The 24081-nt window shown below is 48.3% G+C and overlaps 1 long non-coding RNA gene across 1 annotated transcript; it reads left to right on the plus strand.

Moving 5' to 3' along the window:
- Positions 1–16231: 16231 nt before the first annotated feature.
- On the plus strand, positions 16232–23667 carry LOC123379503. The gene is made up of 3 exons (XR_006583975.1): positions 16232–16483; positions 16788–16853; positions 22727–23667. It is a non-coding gene; the product is annotated as an uncharacterized LOC123379503 (long non-coding RNA).
- The last annotated feature ends 414 nt before the right edge of the window (positions 23668–24081 follow it).

The following is a 24081-nucleotide window of genomic DNA, read 5'->3' on the forward strand; positions in this document are numbered from 1 at the left end:
AGAAGCTTTGGAAAAGTCTCAGGGCTGAGACTGGGGTACCCCAAAGAGCCCAGATTTGCCAATTTCCCCAAGGTCTCTAAGCTTATAGATGTCCCAGTTCTGGCTTACAAGATAGGAGGGAACACAATTTGTTGGATATATACCATCTTCTATATACTGTGCTGGATTTTTTTGCATAAATCATCTCAAATAATTCTCACCCATAGCCCTATGAGGGAGATACATTTATTATCCCCCACCAGCACCTCCTTATAGATGAAGAAACTGAAGCTCAGAAAGTCAGAGTTTTTCTCCAAGGTCCCACGGCTAGCTGGGGAATTCAGTTGACTGGTTCCAAAGCCCCATCTTTCAACCAGTGGGCTCTCCTGGTGCACTCCACTCGCAAAATAGAAGGTTCTGTGGGAATCCAGAGTTGGAAATGATGTGTTCAGCCTGAGTCTCCAGCCTGCCAGCCCACCTTATGCATTTTGGACTTATCATCCTCCATAATGTCATGAGCCAATTCCTTAAAATAAATCTCCCTCTCTCTTTCTAAGTTTATTACTTATTTGGAGAGAGAGAGTGCTTGCACTCATGAGCGGAGGAGGGGTAGAGAGAGAGAGAGAGAGAGAGAAAGAGAGAGAATCCCGAGCAGGCTCCGCCCTGTCAGCTCAGAGCCTAATGCAGGGCTGGAACCCACAAACTGTGAGATCTTGACCTGAGCCGAAATTAAGAGTGGGATGCTTAACCGACTGAACCACCCAGGCATCTCTTAAAATAAATCTTTCTATGTCCACATTCTATTACTTCTGTTTCTCTGGAGAACCCTGACTAGTACGTAGAATATTACTATGTACTATTAGCCATAATGCAAGGATTTCCTGAGAGCAGCTACAGGATGTATTGGCCCGTACAGGCAGCCCCGAACTGGCACCCCAGTAAGAGAACAGGGCGCAGAATGAAGAAAAAGCCAGGGTTTGGAATCAAGCTGGGCTAACCCCCTGGATGCCTGACTGGGTTATTAATCCGCGTTCCAGGAGGCAAGGAGTTGGGATGTGAGGGTCAGAAGGTGAGCCTGGGACCCAGCCAAAGACGACTTGGGCAGCTTGTCCCTGGCCTGGGGGTTGGGGGCGGGTGCGGAGGGCTCTGCTGTTGTCTACAACAGCGACTTCCACGGTGCTGTCCCGGCCTCCACTACAAATGGAGGTGGTCATGTGACCCAGCATGACCAATGAGAAGGGAAGTCTTTTGGAGGGGATGAAAAATTTTCCTCCTATAATAGGAGACACAGGAAGCACACCTCCTCCTGCTTTGTTCGGCTACTTCCGTCCTTTGATCCTGCAGCTCTCGCAGCCCTGTTGTGACCCTGAGGGAAAAACTATGAGAACTGCAAAGCAATGGACTCAAAACCCAAAATTATAAGGCTTTTGGACCCACTTTTTCACCTGTGAGATAATAAACCCCTGTCCCTCTTAAGTCAAGGTTTCTATGATTTATAGCTGAACACATCCTGATTCGAAGAGCAAATACAGAAACACGCAAAAAATATGACCCCATCCCTAATCTGCTGCCCTGTGAGAGTATGGTGACCCAATTTTCCTCTGCTGGGACATTTTCCTATCTGGTCCCGTGTCACACTTAGATATTACTTTCTCTGCAAGTTCAACCTTAAATTCCCAGGCTGGGTCACATGCCCCTCCTAAGAGCCTTCTTATCCTGGTGCACCCTCATTTTCATAATGCATCCCAAGAGGCGGCAGGAAAAATGGCGGTAGGAAGCGGGTGAGATCTGTTCCCCTCAGCAGGGTTCCACTTACATCTCATTTGCCCAAGTCTACCACGTGGCCACCCCTAGCTGCAAGGGAGGCTTGCAAAGCGACAACCTGGCCCCCCCAGCCTCCAGAGTGGGAGGCAGGCAAAGGGGACGGCTGGGAACGGAAGTGCTAGGTTGGCCACGAAGCAGCATCTGCCACAAATGACAAAATTTCTTATTAAGTTCTTGGACGTTTCAACTGTATATTCTTTTTCTTTTTCTAAAGGGAAATACTTTAATTACTTTTTACTGATTCTAAACGTAACAAAGCTGGTTGTAAAAATGCAAACCATACGGGTTAAGCGAGTTTCCTGAAATCTTGTTCCTCCAGAGATAAGCTGATGAATAATTTGATCCCTGTCTCATTCCAGACTTTTATCTATACGTAAAAATATATTTTAGGTATTTATTTATTTATTTATTTATTTATTTAAAAAAATGGAAGAGGGTGTTTTTTTGGTAAGATCATAAACAGATTACACCTTGCCTTATGAAAAATGGAATACCACCCGCCAAAGCTCTCTGCGGCCACTCCCTTCACTGCTCGCTCTCTGGGGACCCGGGAAAGGATACCACTTCTCTCCACCCATCTGTTCCACATTCATCTCCTTCTTTATTGATCAGCTCCTCCACTTAGAGAAGGAAGCTCCCTCCTAGCTTCCTTGTAGGTTTCAAGATAAAATATAGCTGTTCTGAGAATGTGAATTACTGTAGATGTGTACAAAGTCACGTGTAATAGTGTGAACTCCACTCCAGTTGGTTCTCTCAGAGTATTGGCAAGTAACTATTTGATGCATATCTTCCTGGTTTTCTTGCTCAGCGGATGATGATGGTGCAAGCCTCTAGTTGCTGAGCACTTAATATGTTCCTAACATTGTTCTAAGACAATACATGCTTTAGTCTTCATTAAAACAACCATTTGGAGATGATACGGTTACTTCCCACTTTAGAAATGAGAAAGATTGAGATTAAGTAATTTTGCTCAAAGCCATATGGCTGATAATGTCAGAGCCAGGATTCAAACATTCAAACCCAGCCACCTTGAATCTTACACACACACACACACACACACACACACACACCATAAACATAAATAGAAAACTATGTTTTTTTATAAAATAAAAACCCAGTGCTTTTCTGCATTGTTTCCTATATATAAAGTTTTACCTGACTCTTTTAAATTCCTAAAAGAGACTCCATTATATGGATCAACTATACTTTTTTTTTTTTTTTTTTTTTTAGCCAATCTCCTATTAATGTACATTATTTAGTTGCTCCCGATTTGTCACTTGACCCTCTTCCTCACCAGAATGTCTGACTTGAGGCTTTAGCTATGTGGAAGTGACTTAGGCCTTGCCCTAAGGTGACCATTCAGCTCATCTTCCTACCACCAGACCACAGCTATATAAGTCATCTCTTCATTCAGATCTTCAAGAGAGAGGATCTGATGGGTCTCAGGCCAGCAGATAAGCACATGTGACTCCAAAGGCCAGAGAGAAGGCAGGTCCTTTGGAAGGGGCAGTGTGTGGGGCCAGCAACCTGCCAACACTCTTTGTTTTTTGGTTTGTTTGTTTGTTTGTTTGTTTTTCCCGTGTTGCCTGTTCATGAACTTTGCCTGTTTTTCTATCAGAGTGGTTTTCTTTCCTTATGGGCTTATAAGAGTTCCTTGAATATCAAGCTTTGTCTGTGCTGCAGACATACTTTCTCATTTTGTTCTTTGTGTCCATGCCTTGTGCTATAAAGTAGCTTTGAACTACAATGTGATTAGATCAATTGATCTTTTCTTTAGCATTATTGACCCTCATGTCCATCTGAGAAAGGCCTTTCTCAACCCAAAATTATAAATCTTCTCCCCCCATGATGGTCTCTATTACTTTCATGAGTTTTGTCTCACGTTTAAATATTTGATCCAGGGGTGCCTGGGTGGCTCAGTCAATTATGTGTCCGACTCTTGATTTCAGCTCAAGTCTTGATCTTATGGTCATGAGATGGAGCCTCGTGTCAGACTCCATGCTGGGCGTGAAGCCTGCTTAGGATTCTCTCTCTCCCTCTGCCCGTCCCCCTCCTGTCTCTCTAAAAATAAAATCTGGTCCCTTAATTTTGTCTATTGCTTTTATGGATTTGTCTTACATTTAAATATCTAATCCATTTTGGATGTGAGGGCAACCTGGCTGTGACATCCATCACCCCATTATTGCCAGGGTTGATTCGGCTGATCTGGCTGGCCAGGCTGGTGTCCCCTTCCTCCCTCATGGCTCCCTGTGCATCCTCTCAAAGCCATGTGCTGCCGAAGAGAACGAACTTCCCCGATAGAGGAGTACTGCTCTTCGGTCAAGGGTATAGGAGTAGTTGCGCTCTCCCGCTAGAACCTCCAAACAAGCTCTCCAGGTCCATTTGTAGGACAACATAGGGTGGTCAAGCTTTCAAGATTCCAGACACATCCAAATGAGGTGCTACATGTGGCAGTCTGCCTTTAAAACAACAGCAATAGGGGTGCCTGGGTGGCTCAGTCGGTTAAGTGTCTGACTTCGGCTCAGGTCATGATCTCACGGTCCGTGGATTCAAGCCCTACGTCGGGCTCTGTGCTGACAGCTCAGATCCTGGAGCCTGCTTCGGATTCTGTGTTACCTCTCTCTTTGTCCCTCCCCCACTCATGCTCTGTCGCTCTGTTTCAAAAATAAATAAACATTAAAAAAAAAATTTAAACAACACCAACAAACACAAACAAAAAAACCCCCAATAAATATCTCATCCATTTCAGATTTGTTTTTAAAATCAAGTTAATAATCTCTCAAATAATTATCCCAACACAATTGGTTGACTAGACCACCTTTTCTCTACGGATCTGCAATGTCTTGATGTCCTATCATATCACATGTTGTGGTGTTCATGAGCAAGGGACACTAGAGTTGGACCGACATGGATTTTTGGCTCTGCTCTGCTACTTACTGGCTTGTGACCTTGAGCAGGTTCATATCTCTGGGTTTATGCTTCCATATGTGTAAAGTAGGGTTGATCAGGATTCCTGATTCACAGGATTACTAGGGGATGCAATGATACAGCACAGGCAAAGCACTCCATGAACATCCTTATGATTATGATTTCTTAAGTTCCCCGCCTTCAAGAGCCTATGCCTGGATCCTCACTGTTTCCTTCCGTCTGCTTCTGCCACAGAACCACACCACTCGCATGACCCTAGTTCTATAAGTATATTATCTATTAGACTGGAAACTTCTTGAGGACAGGGATGGTGTTCTATAACGGGCGTTCAATAAATATCCACAGAAAGAATGAATGAATAGCGTGAGCTCCTCTCCTTACTCCATTTCTTGAACATTTTCTTGGCTACCCTTGAACATTTTTTCTTCCAAATTAATTTTAATGAACGTGCCAAGATCTTCTTCTAGGCACTAATGGGACTTTTATTGGCTTTACAACAAATCAATGGGGCAATTTGAGGAGCAACCCGGGAATGTGATCTGCAGTCCCTTTACCCAGACTTCCTGCTTTGTCGTGCTTCGCAAAGCGGCATCATGTCTTTGCTACTGGCCTTGCCCGCTTGCCTGAAGATTATTCCTGGCTATTTTGCTATTACTCTTGCCCTTTCGAAAGGGGTCTTTCTCTACAATAGTAACTGAGCATTTAGAATCTTGAGTCAGACCTCCCCTTCCTTCTGAACTTCTGTGGTTCAGAGCACTGGCTTTGGAGCCTGGCAGATCTGGGTGCTAAACCACTTAATAAGCATGTCACCTTGACAAATCATTTGACCACACTGCGTCTCACTTTCCTGGTCTGTGGCAGAGAAGTGGTGTCTGCTCCATGCATGTAAACATTCAGCAAAATATTGTGGGTCCCGCTTTTAGGGTGTTGCCTGGTATCCTTGCAAATATGCAATAAATGTCTGCTCTTACGATTAGTTAGTAATATCTCTGACATAAATATTTTATAACTCTTTTTTTTTTAATTTTTTTTTCAACGTTTATTTATTTTTGGGACAGAGAGAGACAGAGCATGAACGGGGGAGGGGCAGAGAGAGAGGGAGACACAGAATCGGAAACAGGCTCCAGGCTCTGAGCCATCAGCCCAGAGCCTGACGCGGGGCTCGAACTCACAGACCGCGAGATCGTGACCTGGCTGAAGTCGGACGCTTAACCGACTGCGCCACCCAGGCGCCCCATTTTATAACTCTTAAGCAATGTATTATCATGCTGGGCATTTCATTATTGCTACATACAAAAAATATTTATAACCCCCTCTCCCCACCTCATGTCTTTGGTAGCTGGGGACCCTTCTGTTCACTAAGCACATGTGTTGAGTACTCAGTCTAATGACCTTTCAGATTCTTAAAGTTGATATTGATGTTGGGTGTGGAGATGCTGGAAGAGCGTGGGATTTCTCTGCCTAAGACCCTGGAGCCTGGAGCTGGGAGGCAGGAAATCTTGGGCAGGATGAGGTGGGTTTGGGGGAAAGATTCTGAGAGAGAGACAGAGAGACAGAGAGTGGAGAGATTGAGCATGAGATACACAGGTAATGGGAAAGGAGGGTTGAACCAATGTGTCAAATGTCATGGGGATTTGGGAGGTAACCCCCCTTCCTAGCTCCTTCACCCTTACAGACTCTTACGGCTACCATGTTTTTTTTTTGTTTTTCGCAATGCCACTGAGCTGGGTGTCCTACAATTCAACTCAATTCTGACACTATCTACTAGAGATAGCATCAGATCCTGCCAGTTAAGGGCTCAGTCCCACAAGACTGCCCCCACCCACTTCAGATGCCAGTCTGAAGACCAGATTGCCACCCGTGCTTCTGACTGACCAGACCGATCATTGGCCTTTGGGGACTGATTCATCCTCCAGCCTCCCTCCTCTCCCCATAAGTGAGAAAATAAGGGGTTAGGGGTGGGGACCAGAAGTTCTAACCCTCCAATCACCCGGACGCAGACCCACCCCCACTCTCTCCTGCCCTCCTGGCAAACTGCCCACTAGCTGAGCACAATGGATTCTCTTAATAAATCCCTACTAAATTTTCTCAAAACCTGAACCGGGTGCCCAGACTTCTCAATCTTTTTTTCTCACATTCTAAGCGTAACTGATGTCTTGCCGGGTAAAGCATGAGCTCCCTTATCTGATTCTATTCCAGCCCCGCTCCAAAGAGAGGGGGGGTCTTCCCTTCCAATCCTCAGCCAGAATTCCCCAACGTGAAGGGATGCCTCTTTCCAGAGTGTCTGCAGATTCAGCTGGACTTCTCCAGCTGACTAGATGGAAGATGTCGTATTTTGAATATTCACTGCATACCCAACGTTGAAGTAAGCATGTATGTCTACATAATAAGTTCATTTCACTCTCATAGTTACACAGGTAATCATCCCTGATTTATGGGTGAGGAAAGTGGGGCTTGGAGAGGAGGAGGCCCTTGCTTAGAGTAACATACGAGGCAACCATATGTTGTGCATTGCACAACTCCAGGCAGTGACATTCATACGCTACGTGAATTCGCTGGTAAGAGCCAGTGCCAAGACTTGAACTTGATCTTTCTGGCCACACAGTGCATGCTTTCAATCACTGTGCTACGTGCCTTTGTAGAAAAGAAGACCCATGGGGCCTCAGAACCCACCTCGCCCAGAACTTGCAAACTGAGGAGCCAAGAGTTGTGTCCAGCCTGTTTTATTTGTCTGGTATATTGGAGTCAATGGTTACAAATTCAAAGATGTCACCTAAAAACCCAGACTTTTGTCATCTAAAAAGTCAAACACTGGGTTAAGGCTCACAAGGTAGCATTGGATGGGAACTGAGGAGTGGCTTTCTTGACAGGGCGTGAGTTCTCTACTTCACTGAAGTCCCCACCCTTCCTTTGGTCTTGGACACTTGTCCACCTCACTCATGTGCATTACCTCCTGGGCCCTGCAGTCACTGGGCTATGTAACTTCTGCTACAAATGTCTAATATACATACGTGAGTCCTTGCCTTCTGGGTACTCCCCAAACCATTGCCCATGTGGATTCCTCCCCTGGGAAGCCCAGTTCCCTTTCTCCCCCGAGAAACTCCTACTCATTCCTTGAGCTTCAGCTTGATGAGCCTCTGATTGTCCCTCAAGTATTGCAATGAGCTATTTACTTCTCCCTTCCCCCGGTGATGGGCTTCCTGGGGACTGGGGAAGTGTCTTTGATCCCTTCATCCCTCCTCTTGCCCAGCATGATACCTGGCCCAGAGTCTGTAGACACTAATCAGCTGGTCTATCTCCCTTTCCCTCTTCTCCCTACTGGCAAACCGCCCCCCCCCCCTAAGGATCAGAAAGGACATGTGACTTTTCCCAGAGCACACAACACAGACCATTTGAAGAGTAGGAAGAACTCTTGGTGACCATTTCCTAGAACAGCAGGCAGAAGGGAGTAGCAGCTGGCTTGAGGACCCCGCCCCCCCCCCCCGCCGCGTCCCCCACAACCCATTGGTCTTCTGACAGTGCTCACAGTCTCTTTTCCACATTCAAATTCTGGCTGATGCCTTGACTGTGGTAGAATCATGAACTCCCCATCCAGTTCTATTCTGTCCCAGCTCCAAAGAGTGGGGTCTTCCCTATTTCCCTACTCTGAACTCAGCAGAAAGAACACCTCTTCCCCAGGCCCTCAGGTTCAACTCCATGTGGGGGACGGCATCTGCTAAGCTATCAGTGACATTCCCTTTGAATTCTATTTCCTAACAGAGCCCGGGAATTTTTCTGGGTTTCCAGAACATCTAATGCCATAACTGGATTGGGCAAGAATGAAAAGTGGGACCACTGGCATTTCTCAATTCCCTTCCATCCCTGAGCTCAACGAAGGAACCCCTACTCAATCTATTTTGGAGTTGCTGATGACAGAGTGGAGGAAAGGCTCAGTCCCAGGGCTGGGGAGGTCACCCATGGCCCAACCTTACTGCTGTCCTTATTAGTATATCATAGATTCTGGTCCCAGGACCTCAAGCACAGCTGGATGCCCCCGAGCGAAGGCTATTCATAGACCCTGAGAGGCCCCAGCTCTCAGGCAGCCAGCCAAGGCCTGAAGCATCCATTCTCTTCTTGCATGGGTGCAGCTTCCTTCCAGAGCCAGCACCAGTGACTCTTCCCGTAATCAGGAAGTGCTCCAAACTACAACTTGCACTGTTCTTGTTTGGTTTCCTTTGGTGATGAACAGTCTTTTAGTGTCCTTCTGATTCTGTTTACCGCTCGTCGAGCTCTTATCAGATTTTGGGTTAGGGGGTGGGGTCCTTGCCCTCACAGAGCTTATTATGGTCCAGGGGGAACACAAAAAGACAAGCAAAGAGTTACAGCGCAGCAAATAAACAGTAGAAATAAATACGACAAAGCAAATCCTATGATAAAGGAATATATGATGTTTAATATTAAAAAAAAAGGAAGCAACAGATTTTCCCATCCAAACAATGCCCTCTTCTGCAGCCATCAGACGGGGTGTTGGTATCTGGTGTGACCGGGATAGAAAGGGGTTCAAGATACGCTGTTGTCCAAGGCCACCAGCCAAAGATCGCCAGGAGCACATCTGTGGTCAACAGGTAGGTTTATTTGGCTCGCTACAGTGAGGGGGGACGCAGCCCAGGGGGATCACAAGGATGGGGTTGGGCTGGGAGAGTTCCTCAGAGAATTTAAGTTTGGGTGATTCTAAAGTGGAATTAAGGAAGTGGGTTCCTTAATTAAGGAAGTGTGTCAAGTCACAAGGGCAATTCGGCCTTTGGGTATCTTAATGCATTTTATCTTGGAGGCCGTGAAAAACTGTCAGTCATTCACATTAGTCAAAGGAGGGGGTATTTAGTAACTTCTGCGGCCTCTGAACAGGTTTGTCTGTGTCTTAGTCAAAACACAGATGCAGCATGGGCCAGGGTGAGCCCTGCACCACTGAGGCTCTGTTTGTACTCCGTGAGCATTGAGCATCGTTTATGTTCAGATGGGGACATCACAGTCTGGCAGCCAGCAGAGAAAATTTCTATGTCTCATTGATAATTGGCAAAAAAAAAAAAAAAAAAAAAAAAAAAAAAAACAAAACAAACACAAAAAAACCCAAACCGGTTTCCGAAGTTAGTACGCACAAATACATAATATATAAGTACCAATATGTAAGTATGAACTTACCTCTTTTCTTTTGGGCAGTAGGAGTCAACAGAAGGATGATACAGAAGACTGTCGCCTGTCAGGGTCTTACATTCACAGGTAGTAGCTCACATAGTCCTCTCAACACCCCTGTCACATAGTCCTCTCAACACCCCTGTCGCTGTTCGATAGAGGGAGCAACTAAAGCTCAGAGTGGCGGGGGCGTCATGATTTGAGCGCGGGTCCAGGAGAGGCCACAGCCAGACACTTTTGACTGCCTTAGGCCAGCTGAGAGGCGATAATGAATCCCCTGTAATTCAGCCACAGCAGGCTCGAATGGTCTGCCCTGCTCCAATGTGCGTGGGGAGAAAGCTGTTCCGAGCCCTCATCTGGAGTCTATCTGATCCAAGATTCCCGAGACAGCAGTGGGGTGGTGTTTGGGCAGACCGCTGGGAAAGTCCAGGGCACAGGCCGTTCTGACAAAGGGCTCAGCTTCCAGAGGCCCCCTAACTGCCCCCTGATGGTCGGCTACCAGGGCCTCTGCCGAACAGGCAATAGGCCTCCCTGTGACCTTACCCACTGATCTTATCTGCCTACCGTAGGAGGGCGTCAGCCACACAATGGCATTCCTTCTGTACCACATGCAAAATGAAGTGTGGGGGAGCCTAGCACAGCCAGAAGAAACCCCGGAACTTGACTAGCAGGTGCCCCCATCATCTCCCAACGGCACCTCAAACCCAGCGTCTTGACTGCAGCGTGTCCTGGCGGCCCTCCCAGGCCTCCTGGTCTCCCCGGCAGCCTTTCTTCTCACCCCTGGGGATGATTCCGAAGCTCAGATCCAGTCTGGCATGTCCCCCGTTAAAACCATCCCAAGATCTTTCAGCCTTTTACTAGTGCCTTTTCCCTGGACCCACCTCCTTTCTTTCTTCCCCAAACCTGCCAGGTGGGAAATTTTGGCAATGGCATGGGCTGAGTTCCCCGTCATTGCAGATACTCAAGCCGAGGCTGGTGAGGGGTTTTCTTTGTGACTCTGGGGACCGAAATTCTAGGAGCCCCCTCATTTCTGACAAGCCCCGCGGGGGGAACAGTGCAGGTCCTCAGACTGGCTCAGCTTTCCTTAGAAGCCATCTGATAGTGGGCAAGCCATTCATTGACTCCCCGGGCCTCCTCTGTACGGTGGGCATGTTGACGGCCACCTAACAGGATAATTGTGGAGATGAAATGTGACAAGGCTCATTAGCCCCTAATGCAGTTCTGGGCACACACATGGCAGGTGTTACTCTGTCACTTGGGCCCCAGGCAGACCTGCTGCCTTGTGCCAGAGCCCGGGCCTTGGGTCTGGACTGAAAGCCTTTAGGGGGGCAGGAAGCCCACCGGCCCACTAGGAGGGCTCCCTTCTCTCCCTTATTTCTGTATTCCTTAGGTGTGGGTTTGTTGTTCCCCAAACATTTCCTACCTCCTAGCCTTCGCTTATGCTGTTCCTTTCCACCAGCGCATCCTCCTCTCCATGTCTATTCACATGTCCATCCAACAATACGTATTCGTTTTCTGACCCTGATTTTGTGTCAGACACTGTTGTAAGCCCCGAGGATACAACTGTGAACAAAGCAGACGGGGCCTTTGTTTCATGCAGCTTGCATTCTAGTTGGAAGGGAAGTAATGACATTATTAAAACAGGTAATGTTAACTGCAATGTCCCATATGGTAATTAGATGATGTGTCTGGTGGGGTGGGGGTTGGCTGCTTTGGGAAGGGAGGTGAGGGGTGGTTGCAAACTGCAGAAACCAGCTCTGGTTAGTGAATGCTGGGCAGGAACTGAGTAGGGCACTGGGTAGCTGGATGGCTTTACCTGTATTGGAGAACAAGACTTGGAAAGGGGGCAGGACCCAAGAGAGACCTCAGCCAGACCAGCCATAGCACAGTCAGCCTAGAAAGCTGCCTGGCACCCTCTCTGCTGCCCTGTTGGGCCCAGGATTTGATTGTTTTCACCACTGGGAATAGTTTCTGGTTGTCCCATTGGAATGGCTGAAGCTAGATCACATGCTTGCTCCATAATTCCCAGGGGGGCAGGAGAGAGAGAGAAAGAGAGAGAGATAGACAGAGACTGGAAATCTACCGTTCTTTGACCTCCCTGATGTGAAGGATGATCTATTGTGGAGTAGCCGAGAAATGATAAGCGCCTGAAGCGTGGACGCCTGATTTGAGGTCTAAATGATAAAGAACAAGTGATGCAAAAATGGGGGTAATAGGCATTCTAGAAAAAAGAAGTAGCAAGTGCAAAGGCCCTGGGACAGGAATGAGCTTGATTTATTCAGGGACGGAAAGAAGGCCATGTGATGGGAGAGCAATGAGTGAGAGAGGGACCAGGAGGATAGATGGGCAGGGGGAGCTGCCACTGCCACAAATCCCCTCCCCCTCCCATCTCCCCAGATTCAGTAGAGATTGCCTGGCTCTGAATTTCCTCCACATCTGAGTTGCAGTATCTCGTGAACACCGCATACTTTCTGTCTGACCTAGCCGTTATTTATGGGCACGCCTGACTCCGAGAGCCCCCAGAGGGTACATATAATGGTTGTATTTTCATTTCTGTGTCTCAGGGCCCAGAGAGAGCTTGGCACAGGAAAGTTCTTAGGATAGGCTGAATTCTTTAATCAGCTGCCACAGGGGCACAGCATGTTAGTAACGCAGGAACCTGTGTCGAGAAGCACTAACATTTCTAGCTCTCGTGTAGACCTTGTACCTACCAAGCAGAGTATCCCATCAGGCTACATGTTGCCTATGAGAAAGTTCCTAGTATTCCCATGGTCGCTGAGAGTTTGGTGGTCGGAAACTTTTTGCAACGTGGGTAGACATTGGGGATGCCTGGCCACGGTCATTGCCCCTCTTCCTTGCTACCGAAGCCCCAGTTCTATGCAGCCGGCAGCACGTCTAACCCCAGGGGGTGAGGGTGTGGTTGGTGTCAGCGGATCACGTGATCTGGTCATCTACTGCTGTGTAATAAATTACCCCAGAACTCCGAAATCAGATAGAAGCTGCATGTTCTTTTACGACCTAGCCTTGTAAGTCACAGGGTATCACTTCCGCCAAGTTGCATTTTTCACCAAGTTCTTAAGGCTGGCTAAAATTCATGGGGACTTGCCCCTGGGTGGGGAGAGTGACAAGAATATACAGCGATGCCTGGAGTCGGGCACATACTGTCATGCCCACTCTCGTTTGCCGCCGGTTGGTCTAGGGTTGGTCACGTGATCTGTTTCTGGCCAATGAGGCTTAAAGGAAAGTCCACGGAGGTTTCTGGGGGGAATTGTTTACCTCTCTGTTTTCCAGAGAGGGAAAAGGAGGGCCAGGGAGGTGGAGCCATGTCGGAAGTCACAGGGCTGGTCAGGGGCAGATTCAGGTTTCTAGGTCTCACAAAGTCAGAGACCAGCAGAGCCTCCTTCCCTCAGGGGCTCTATAATGACTCTTCCTCAGCCTTTGTTTCTGTAGAGACCGAGCGTGTTGAGCTACTCTGAGACCCATAACTTCTCCACGTCCTCTGCTTCCTGGTGTCACCTGTCCCCACCCAACCACTCCTGTTAATTCTACTTTGAAATATCCTCCTGAAGCTGCTTTGCCCCCACCCCCAAGGCCACCACCCAGTCTAGGCCACCATGCCCTCTCACCAGGGTCACTGCACCGTCTTTAGGATGGTCTTTCTGTGTCCCATCTTGGCCGCCATAGTGCAGGCAACTCTTTATAAAACATAAACAGCTTACATCCCTCCAGTGGCTTCTCAGTGCCCTTGGAGCAAAGTGCAAACTTCCTGCCAAGGCTTCCCAGGTCTGAGGTCCCCTCCCGAGCCCTGTGGAGCCCTCCCACTGCTGTCAGAGCCTCACCCCCACTGCCCAGAGCCCCCTTCTCTTCTCTCTGCAGCAAGGCAGCCCTTCCTTAAGGTCTCACTTCCCCTCCCTCCTCCTGTCTCTGTCTCCTGATGCCACAGAGCTTTTCAATCTGTAACTCTGTGTTAGCTTTTGAGGGTTTTCCAAGCCCTGTCCCCATCACCTAGGCTGTGAGCCCTATGTGGGCAGCGAGGCAGTGTGGACTCGTGGTCAGAAAGACAGGCTCTGGACTCAGACCGAGTTCATGTGCCTGTTTGCTTCTACTTGTGGGTCTGTCCCTTGGGCAGCCTTCACATTTCTTTCTGCCTTGTTTTCCAGGCTGTAAAGAGGTGGGGATGAGAGAACCCACCTCGCTGGGTTGTTCTGAAAATTAAATGAAACAATTCCACGTAATATTCTTAGAGCAGAGCCTGGACATCAGGCAGTGTGAAAACAAATACGACAGACTTATTTCTCTTGTTCTGCCAGCTACGCCTGCCCTCGCTCCTGACACGGGGTGCTCCCCAGCAAGTGCTCGGTCAGAACGTGCTGGTGGAGGAACAAATGGATAATCTCCTTTGCTCCAGATCATGGCCCTGTGAGGTGGGAAGGCAGGTTTATTGTTCTTGTTTTGCCAAGAAGGAAACAGAGGCACAGAGGTGGCGACCAACCTGCCTGGGGCACACAGCAAGTCAGGAGCAGACACAGAAGTTGCACGGGAGGCTCTTGGCTCCCGGTCAGATGTCTGACCACCACCCATTCAGAGGATGGATGAGGCCCTGAGGAAACCCGGTGGGGATCCTCAGCCTGTCAGCAGCAGAGCGAAAGGGACTTGAGCTGTCTCCTCTTCTGGGGTCAGTGCTGGAGTTCTAATGCTTATCAAGATGTCCTCGCTGGGCATAGAGCCAGCTGAGTGATTAGGAGGAGGCCGGCCCTGCTGCAGATGTCCTTGGGGACACAAAGGGTTGGAGATGGGGGGAGCGCAGGCCCAGATCAGGAAACACACCACACTGATACCCAGATCCTTAGCATTATCTGAGTGCCTGCCGTGTGCCTGACCCTGTGCTGAGAGTACCTGCCCAGGCTGCAGCACCAGCCTCCCCTTCTGCATGGGCTGAGCTTCTCAAATCCAGATCTAACCTCATCTCTCCTCTGCCAACGGAGGATTCTCTACCTCCTTAGATTCCTGGGCCTGGCACGCAAGGCCCTCTCCCTTATCCCTATCTCTCTGAAACTCTTTCTTTACGTGTCTACTTGTTTCTTGCCCGTCTCCGTCCTCCACACTTAAAGCTCTGTGGCTTGTTCACTGTTGTCACTGCAGAGCCTGACACAGCACCTGGAATGTTCTGGTGCTCAGAGAATGAATGAATGAATGAATCAACAGTGTAGCTCCAGCCACGTCTCTAGCCACATCTCCTCATGGTGTCCTCACCCTGTCCCCATCCTGGATTTTATGTCCCAATAATCCCAAGTCCCTTCAAGTTCCCAACAATGCTCTTTCATGCCTCTGTGCCTTTGCACATGCTGTTTTCATCTAGAAAACCCCCCTTCCCTGGCTTCCCGATTCTCTCCTATTAATCCACCAGGTCTCAGCTTTTTCCTGACCTTTCCTGACCTGGTCTTCAACTTCCAGGTGTTGCCCACCCCCACCCCCTATTCTGCAATGGCCTCTTTCTTACTGCTTTGGGGATTAATGATACCCTGGATCATGAGTTCCTTAAGGATGCCACGTCCAGTTTATTTCCTACACTCAGAACCTAACCAGCCTTACATCACAGACACTTAGTAAATGCTTGCTGAAAGGCGAATTAACTGAACGCTCACACATCCTAAGAGTTAAAGATGCTTTGTGTTTGGGAAATGTGCTTACTGCTGATGAACAGCATGGACACTGCTTGATCCCAGGCGTAGAGTTAGGTGCTCCAGCTCTTAGTCATGGGCTGTGGAGTCCAGCAGACCTGGGGGTGAACCTCAGCCTTGCTGTGTACCAACAGGGACAGGTCTTGCAGTACTCTGTTCTTCCATTTTTCCAATTGTAAAGTGGGGACCGTAATAGGATCTTCACAAGGAGGCTGAAAGAGTTCAATGAGACGATCCTCATAAAACACTTAGCAAAAAGCCTGGCGTACAGTAAATAAATACTCAAAAAGTGTTCGCTGCTGCTATTGTTGTTGTCGTTACCTTGGCTCCGTGTTTTGTGTTCCTTTCCATTCCACTAACTCGGTTACAGCTGCGCAAAGCAAACTTCGCCAGAAAAATAGAAAGCAAAAGCACTACATCAGATCATTTTTGCTCTCTGGCTGCAGAGGTACAGATCCGTGCTATAAGCCCTGCCTATGGCTTTGATTTAAGGGCTAAGAAGTCAGGATCTCCAACCTGGGGAGGTGGTGGTGGGGTGGGTAGTTGGGAGAAATCCAGGGAATACATCTCTGCAAGGCTTGTCTCAGCCAGGTCTGAACTGCCCCAGAGGCCTGATCACTAGGACCTGTCTCACCCTGGCAGCCGGTAAGCAAGAAGGCTCCACTATGAAAGAGCACAAATGGGACCCACCCCTCTTATCAAGACCAAGGGGCTCACAGAGCAAAACAGAGGCCCTTTGTGAAATCAGAAGACTGATTAGGGATCATCTGCTGTGTGGCTGGAGTTTTCACATCCATGAGCTTTCTTGAGTTTCCCAACTTCCCAGTGAATCATTGAACCTGTGGAGAAGGCTGTTGGCACTTGCCAAATAACGCATAGACATCCCCCTACAATCCTTGCAGGTATGTGACAGCCATGTGATGACTGTGGTCTAGCAGCTTGTGAGTGGAGGCGACATGGGTCACTTCTGGGCCAACGCAACTGACAGCCAGTAGACCTCCTCCATCCCTTCTATTCCCACAGCCCTGGTGACATGGAGACCATGTGCTCTAGATGACATAGTTACTGGATACAGCAGTGCTAGGAGTGAGGGTGTGAGCGAGAACGAACCTCTGTTACGTTTGGATGTTATGTTAAGAGGTATTTGTTACTGCAGCAAAGCCTAGCTGAATCTTGACTAACGGAAGATATGTTTCTGTTTTCCAGATGAGAAAATGTGACCTTCTGGACGTGAAGTGATATACTCAAGGCCATCCAACTAGGAAATGGAAGGTATGGAAATGTGCCATCAGCCATTGGACTTATGCCTTTTTAAGATTCTGTTCAAGCCAGATTCTAGACTTGGCAGGACTTGGCAGGCTCAGGATCTGAAGTTGGGATGAGCCAAGAAAGCACAGCAAGAGGTCTTGGGCAGTGGCTGGGTGAGATGTGGAATCTGGGCAGATCCAAGAGATGATATAAGCAAGTGAAGGGCCTTGGCCTTAGCCTGAGAAGTGGGGTTTGGGGCTAAGGCTCAGGATCTAGATCAGAAGGAGGTTTAGGGAGTCTGGGGTACCTAAAAGTGAACAGAATAAATCCATATGTAGAGAGCGGAATGATGAGCTCAACTCCTGAAGGGGTTATTCCAGGGACAAGATGCCTCCCAGGTTGAAAACAATAAATTCAGAGCCTGGAAAATTCAATCAAGGTTTTGGGGAGGAGAGGAGAGAGGCTCTACCCAGGGAAGTGTGGTAAAGTAAAGAAGATATCTGATTTTTGTCTTGGGACAGAGCTCCAAAAACCTTTGGAATTTCCTGAAAGAAGTGTCTTTGTCATGCTAACGAACTCTAGGTGGGACCCTAGATATCTGACTTCGGCGAGTGGGGGGTGGGAGGTGTTGGAGATTGAGTTCAGTTATGTGGCCAATCATTTACTTAATCATGCTCACATGTTGGTGAAACCCCAATAAAAACACTGACATCATGGCATGGTGGTGCTTCCTGGTTGGTGAACACATTGATGTGCCGACAAGGTGATGTGTCTGGATTCCACAAACAGAAGGCATAGAATCTCTGTGTCTCCCTCTTCAGACCTCGTCCTGTGTCCCTTCACTTGGCTGGTGCTGATTTGTATCCTATATATCAAAACTGTAATCATAAGTCTAGTCCTTTCAATGAGTTCTGTGAGTTATTCTAGAGAATTATCAAACCTGAGGGAATCACGGGCACCTACATATTTATCGTCAGCTGGTCAGATGTGCGGGTGGCTCCCGAGATTTGTGGTTGGCATCTGGAGTGGGGACAGCTTGTGGAGGACTGAGCTTCAAACCTGTGTGAACCGGTGCTAACTCCAGGACACCCAGTTGGTACTGGGGTATTGGAGATAAATGTGGCCACAACTATTTGTCTGGAAGAAGAGTTTGAACAGAAGGGTTGTGTGCAAGGACTGTAGAAACAAGGATTCAGCGCATTGGTGTCCCCATCCAGAGGTGTGTCCACTCCTCTTGGTGGGTCTTCCTTGCATTGGCAATGGAAAGGACTTATGCTCGGGTGAGGGACTCTGGTTATTGGAGCCATCCAATCACTCTCTCTACTTTTTTTTTTTTTTTTACAAAATTATCATGGCCATTATCATTATCACCATCATCACCGTCAACATCTTCACCATCACCATCACCATTACTAACATTGATCTAGTGCTTAGCATGGGCCAGATCCTCTGCCGAATGCTTGCTACACGTCCATGGCCAACTGCCATTTGATGATCACTAGTTGAGTTGATCCAGCTCTTTTCTAGATAAGGAAACTGAGGCTGAGTGCCGCTAAATGACTTGCTGACGGTCCCGTAGATTTCCAACCAGCACTCCGTGACCTCGCCCAGAGCCCACGTTCTGCTACACCTGCCACCAGCTGGGATGTTCGAGCTGCTTCCTTCCTGCAAGTCCTTTCTGTTCCCCTCACACTTACCAGATGAATCTGCAACATTAAAGCAAAACTTGTTACCACAGTTAGTTTCAACTCACCCAGTGTTTTCCGTGCCAAAGCCTTCCCTGTGCTTTGTGGCGGTACTGTTAAGAGGTGCCTGAGGGGTGCTGTTAAGAGGTGCCTGAGAAGGGAAGCCTCGGGGCAGAGACTCCAGCAGGAGCGTGAGTGAGCCGTGGAGACCCTGACTGAGTCATCCCCCTCTCTGAGCCTCACTTTGGTAGTGTGGTTAAGTGTGGGGCTCTGTGGGGGCAGGAGATCGGAGTGTGAATCTTGTCCAGTAGCTAAGCCGATTTCCCTATGTCCTTCGCTATGAAATCGGCCATCTAATGATCCCTGCTTCATAGGGTCGTTGTGAGAAGTGAAGTTAAACGTGTAAATAAATGCCTTAGGACAGGGCCTGGCAGGCAGCGGAAGCTTGGTGGTTATAAACTGCTACTGGCCCAGGCCCGCTCCTGTTCAGCTCCAGGCCCGCTCTGATTACTGGCCTAATGAGAGAACCTCATACGGATCTAGTCCCAACGGCTTCCAACTTGCTGTATGACCTCAGACGAGCCACTTTCTTTCTCTGGCCCTCAGTTTCCCCAGTTGAACTCCAGGGTCCCACCCGGCATCCGTCTTTCCTTTTTTTCCGGAGATTTTTCACTGCTTCCTCCCTTCCAGGCCCTGATTCTGCCAGGGCCTGCCCAGGGTGGTGCCCGTCCCTGGCTGCACAGCCAAGTGGTGAATGTCACCCTTGCCTGCCTGCCAGCGGTTCAGATAGGGAGGTCCTGGGAAAGGTCAGGATCCAGGGGCGGAGCCTACCAGGGCCTGGAAAGGTAAATAGGAAAGGAAGTGACAAGAACAAGTTGCTGCTCACTTAGCTCCAAGGCGTGTCCACTTGCCCAGAGTATCAAGACAGGCCCCAACGGAGAAGACTGAGCCCCTGGAGGATTAAGTGTTCACTGGGCCCCAGAAAAGCAAACGTGTCACCTCTCACGTATCTTACAAAGCACGTTCACAGCCAGGATGCTTCCTCCTTTTTGTCACTTCCTCCAAAAATGCTCCTCCTCAATTGGAGCAAAATCTGAACCCTGCTCCCTGGCTAATAGGCCTCAGCACTTGCCTCTGCCTGCCTCCCCTACCGGTCTCCTACCTGTCCACCTGCTCGCCACCCCTCAGCCACACTGGCCTCCCTGTCTGTTTTCCTGAGAAGCCAAGTTTATTCCCATCACTCTTGCTACTATTTCTGCCTGGAATGTTCTGTGCAGCTCTTTTAACAGCTGGCTCCCTTTCATTCTCTTTCTTCTTGGAGGCTTACCCTAGCCGCCCCTTAAAGCAGTTTTCCCCAGGTACCCTTGGACCTGTCCTTCGGGGCGCTCTTACTCTGGGAGTCTCCTGTTTATGTTCCTTGTCTGTGAGTTGCATGAAGCCATGGGCCGTGTCCATCAGATCAAGCTTGCATCGACAGGCCCAGAGCAGCGCTTGGGGGAGGATGGAGTAGGAGGTCTTCAGTAATACATACCCTCTAAGGGACCAAATGAGTGGCATTCACAGACATCATCACTTTCTGTGAGAGGAGGGTGAAGGCCTAGGAGGAGAAATGACACTGAGGGCCTTTTGGAAGACGCTGGCAACCTCACATCAGGTTCTGCAACTACCCCCAAAGCCATTGAGTTGTACGCCTTAAGGGTGAATTAAATGATACGTGAATCACACCTTAATAAAGCTGTTTAAAAAAAAAACAAAAAAACCTTCACTTATCAAAAATGCAACTGGGATCCAAAAGGTAAGGTTACTAAGTCAAGGCCACACGGTAGCAAGTGATGAAGTAGGGCTTGAACACTTAGGCTGCACGACCTCCCAAGGCTGCCCCATCCCTCTGCCATCAGCTACCTCCCTCAGGACAGGCGGAGCAAGGTGAGGTGTAGAGTTTATCTGGCTCCAAATTAAACGTCCACACAAACAGGTGTTAGCTAATATTTTAACAGTGTTGTCTGCGGGTGATCAAATAGTCTACCTTTGCTCTTTCTGATATCGTATGAATTTTTCTCCTTTCTGTTTGTGTCTTAAATTGAGGCATCATTGGCCTACAACATCATATCAGCTTTAGATGGACGATATAATGATTTGCTATTTGCATATATTAGAAAATGACCACCACGATAAGTCTACTTTAAAATCCATCACCGCATTGGGGCGCCTGGGTGGCGCAGTCGGTTAAGCGTCCGACTTCAGCCAGGTCATGATCTCGCGGTCCTTGAGTTCGAGCCCCGCGTCGGGCTCTGGGCTGATGGCTCAGAGCCTGGAGCCTGTTTCCGGTTCTGTGTCTCCCTCTGTCTCTGCCCCTCCCCCGTTCATGCTCTGTCTCTCTCTGTCCCAAAAATAAATAAACGTTGAAAATAAATAAATAAATAAAATCCATCACCGCACATAGTTACGGAATTCTTTTTTTTTTTCTTGTGACGAGAGCTTTTAAGATCTCTCTTAGCAACTTTCCAATAATGCAATACACTGTTGTTAATTATAGTCACAAGGCTGTACATTATATCCCCAGGACTTATTTTTTTTTTCATATAACTGGAAGTTATTGAGTGCTTTAATATTAAAAAAAATGTTAAATCCCTCTCTGAAAGAAAACATTATTCAAGAAATGTAGGTGTCGTTAGTTCAATTGGCATCCAGAGTAAACAATCGCTCTTGTAACTATTCAGCTAAGACTGAGTGCTTTCTGTGTGCTGGGCACTGTGTTAAGTGCATGCTGCATATTACTGCTTTCTGCTGTCACACCGGCTCTGTGAGGGGGAGGTGACGATTGTCCTCCTTTTCGGATGAGTAAGGTAGGGTTCTGAGAAATGAAATGGTGTATCCAAGGTGACACAGCAGGTGATGGCAAGGCGGCGATTTATCCTCAGGTCTGTCCAGCTCCACAGTCTGCTTCTAACCAAGTGTTTCTCGTGGAGACAGATGGTCTAGACCAGTAGAGGCAAGAGTCTGGCCCCTGGTCATACTGCTTGGCTGCAGTGGTCAGTTCTAGACCTTGCATTTGTGAAGGACAGTAGGCAAGAAGAGTAAGTAGAGAGGTGAAGACACAGGGGGCCATGGTGTATAGGAACAGCTGGGGGTCAGAGGGGGAGGTGGATTGAAACACCATACCGTTTCAATCTCTGCCAGGTGTATTGGGATGGTCTTACTCCGGGAGGCCAGGAAGCGGGGACAGAGGGAGTTGGACCAGTGATCAAACTCAGGTAGGCGATGGGTTGGGTCTAACTATCTCACTCTTGGTAGGTAGAGAACCCCCTATTGCTGGAAGTGCACAAGCTGAGGCCTGATTTTAAATTGGCAGAAATGGTGAGAAGTTGGGTTGATGCATTGGACAGAGGTTGTACTAGATGACCTTATTAGTCAGTGTATGTTGGATAACAAACAACCCCCCAAAACTCAGTGGCTTACGACAACAAATGGCTCTTCCCTGTCACTGATCTGTGAGTCAGCTGTGGCTCCGCTGGGCTTGGGTTCAGATCTGTTCCGTGCGTCTTCAATTCTTGTACTTCCTGGAGCAAGCTCTTCTCAAGGCCTATGTTGGGAGCATAAAAGCAGGAACAGAAATAGGCAACGCGTCTTAAATTGTCTGCTCAGAATGGCCGCATTGTCGGTTCCACTCGGCTTCCATTGGTCAAAGCAACTCACGTGGCCAAGGCCAAGTCTGTGGGCATGGAGTGTATATTCTGCCCACGGAGCATGGATAGCAAATATCTACTAAGCACTAATGTCATCTACCTCAGTGACTTTTCACATGAGCTGCTCCATACCAATGAAATAGATCTGTGATTTTTTGCAACTGGGTCCCCCCAGGAATGAGTAATGTGATAATGAGTAAACACGTGGCCAACCCCAACTCCAAAGTGTCCCCCGTGCTCCTTCCTGCCTTTCGCTTGGTTTGTGGACTATGTCGTCATCCACCCATTTATCTCTTCACTCTTCCCATCATCTTTCCCTAGTTCTAGGCAGAAACGGGATTGGTGAGATGAGTTAGACGGTCTCTGACCTTGAGTTCCTTTCAGCCCTACACAGGAGACAGCATAGAAAGAAAAACAATGCACAATCCCTGGGATTTCCTTTGTTCCAGGGGAGGCATCCCTGACCTAGAATTGGGTCTCATGAAGGGCAGTGGTAATGTCAATGCCTTCTGTGTTTTCGGTGCAGCTCAAGGACAGTGACCAGGAATGGAGAACCCTTTGCTGAACGTGTGGGGCGTGCGGGTGTGCCCAGCTGTGCCCAGGAGCTAAAAGGAGATAAAAGCAGAGGAGGGACCAGAAACCTGAAGTCTCTTAATTGAGAGGGGATTTAGAATGGTAAGACAGGGAACTGAGAGGGGCTGGGGAGGCCGTCATGGACGGAAAACAGCAGGGAAAGGAGTCAGCAGTGTGGGAGGATGTGGCCAGCGAGAAATTCTTCCTGCGAGGGATTTTAGGATTATACCGGATTTTAGGATAATATTCAAGTTGAGGCTGTCGCCTGTCCTGTGTGATGTGCAATAACCACCCATCATTGCTCTAAACTTTCAGTCACAGTCTGTTACATACAGAGCCTCGTGTGTGTGATAATCTGGGGCAGAGAAGTAATCAGGCTGGTGTCCAACGTGGAGATGGGACAGTGGGTGGCTGTGGGAAAAAAAAAGGGGGTGTGGAGGAGACATGGGAAGAAAAGATAGCTCGAGGGTGAGCACTCAGAGGAAGTAGGAGATAAGAACAAAGGCTGGCTAGGAGAAATGCAGATATCTAGATTAGGATGTCAATTAAGCAGGCTTAGCCCAGTAGGCTGGCAAGGCTAGGGTCTTCAGGGTTGCCATCTGGCTTACATTTGGGGGCTGAGATCGGATAATCTGGACTCTTTGGAAGACCCTCTGCAGCTTGGGCTAACCACCAAGCTAGTGTTGACACAGAATGGTGTCCTCACAGCACTGAGACCAGTCCCAGGCTGGGCAGACCCTTAGAGCAGAGTCAGAAGGAAATTGTGCAAACAAGCTTGGGGTGTGGAATCCCCCAGTTTGAGCCTGGGTGCTGCAGACAGAGTGCCAGGGCACCTGCAGCACTGAGAGAACTTTCTAGAGGCTTTTAGCCGAACAAATCTGCTGAGGGTATGGACTTGAGACACAACAACCTCAGGTGGCTCACTTCGGGGTGTGTTAGAATACACGTGATAGAATGTAAAGGATGTACACAGTCCAGGGAGGCGTGAAGGGAAAAGCCATCAACTCTTCCCTGGATGCCTTTGGGAAAACTCTGTAGAAGACATGACCTTTCAGCTGGGACTTGAAGGATGAAGAATTCCTTAGATGGCAAAGACGGGCTTCTTGGCAGAAGGAAGTAAGGGCGGTAGAATCTAAAGCAGGACGATACACAATTTCACTAGTTAACATGAGCTTTTTAAGCTCTTTTTTCATGTATTTCTATTTTCTGTTAAAAATGAGAAATTTATTCAGATTTATGCTAATTGCACGCCCTGCACCCAGAATAGAAAGAGTCGTAGGCAGGAGGCTGCAGAATCATCAATCCTGT

Source organism: Felis catus, chromosome A1, assembly GCF_018350175.1.
Source record: "Felis catus isolate Fca126 chromosome A1, F.catus_Fca126_mat1.0, whole genome shotgun sequence".
In the NCBI taxonomy this organism is placed as follows: Eukaryota; Metazoa; Chordata; class Mammalia; order Carnivora; family Felidae; genus Felis; species Felis catus.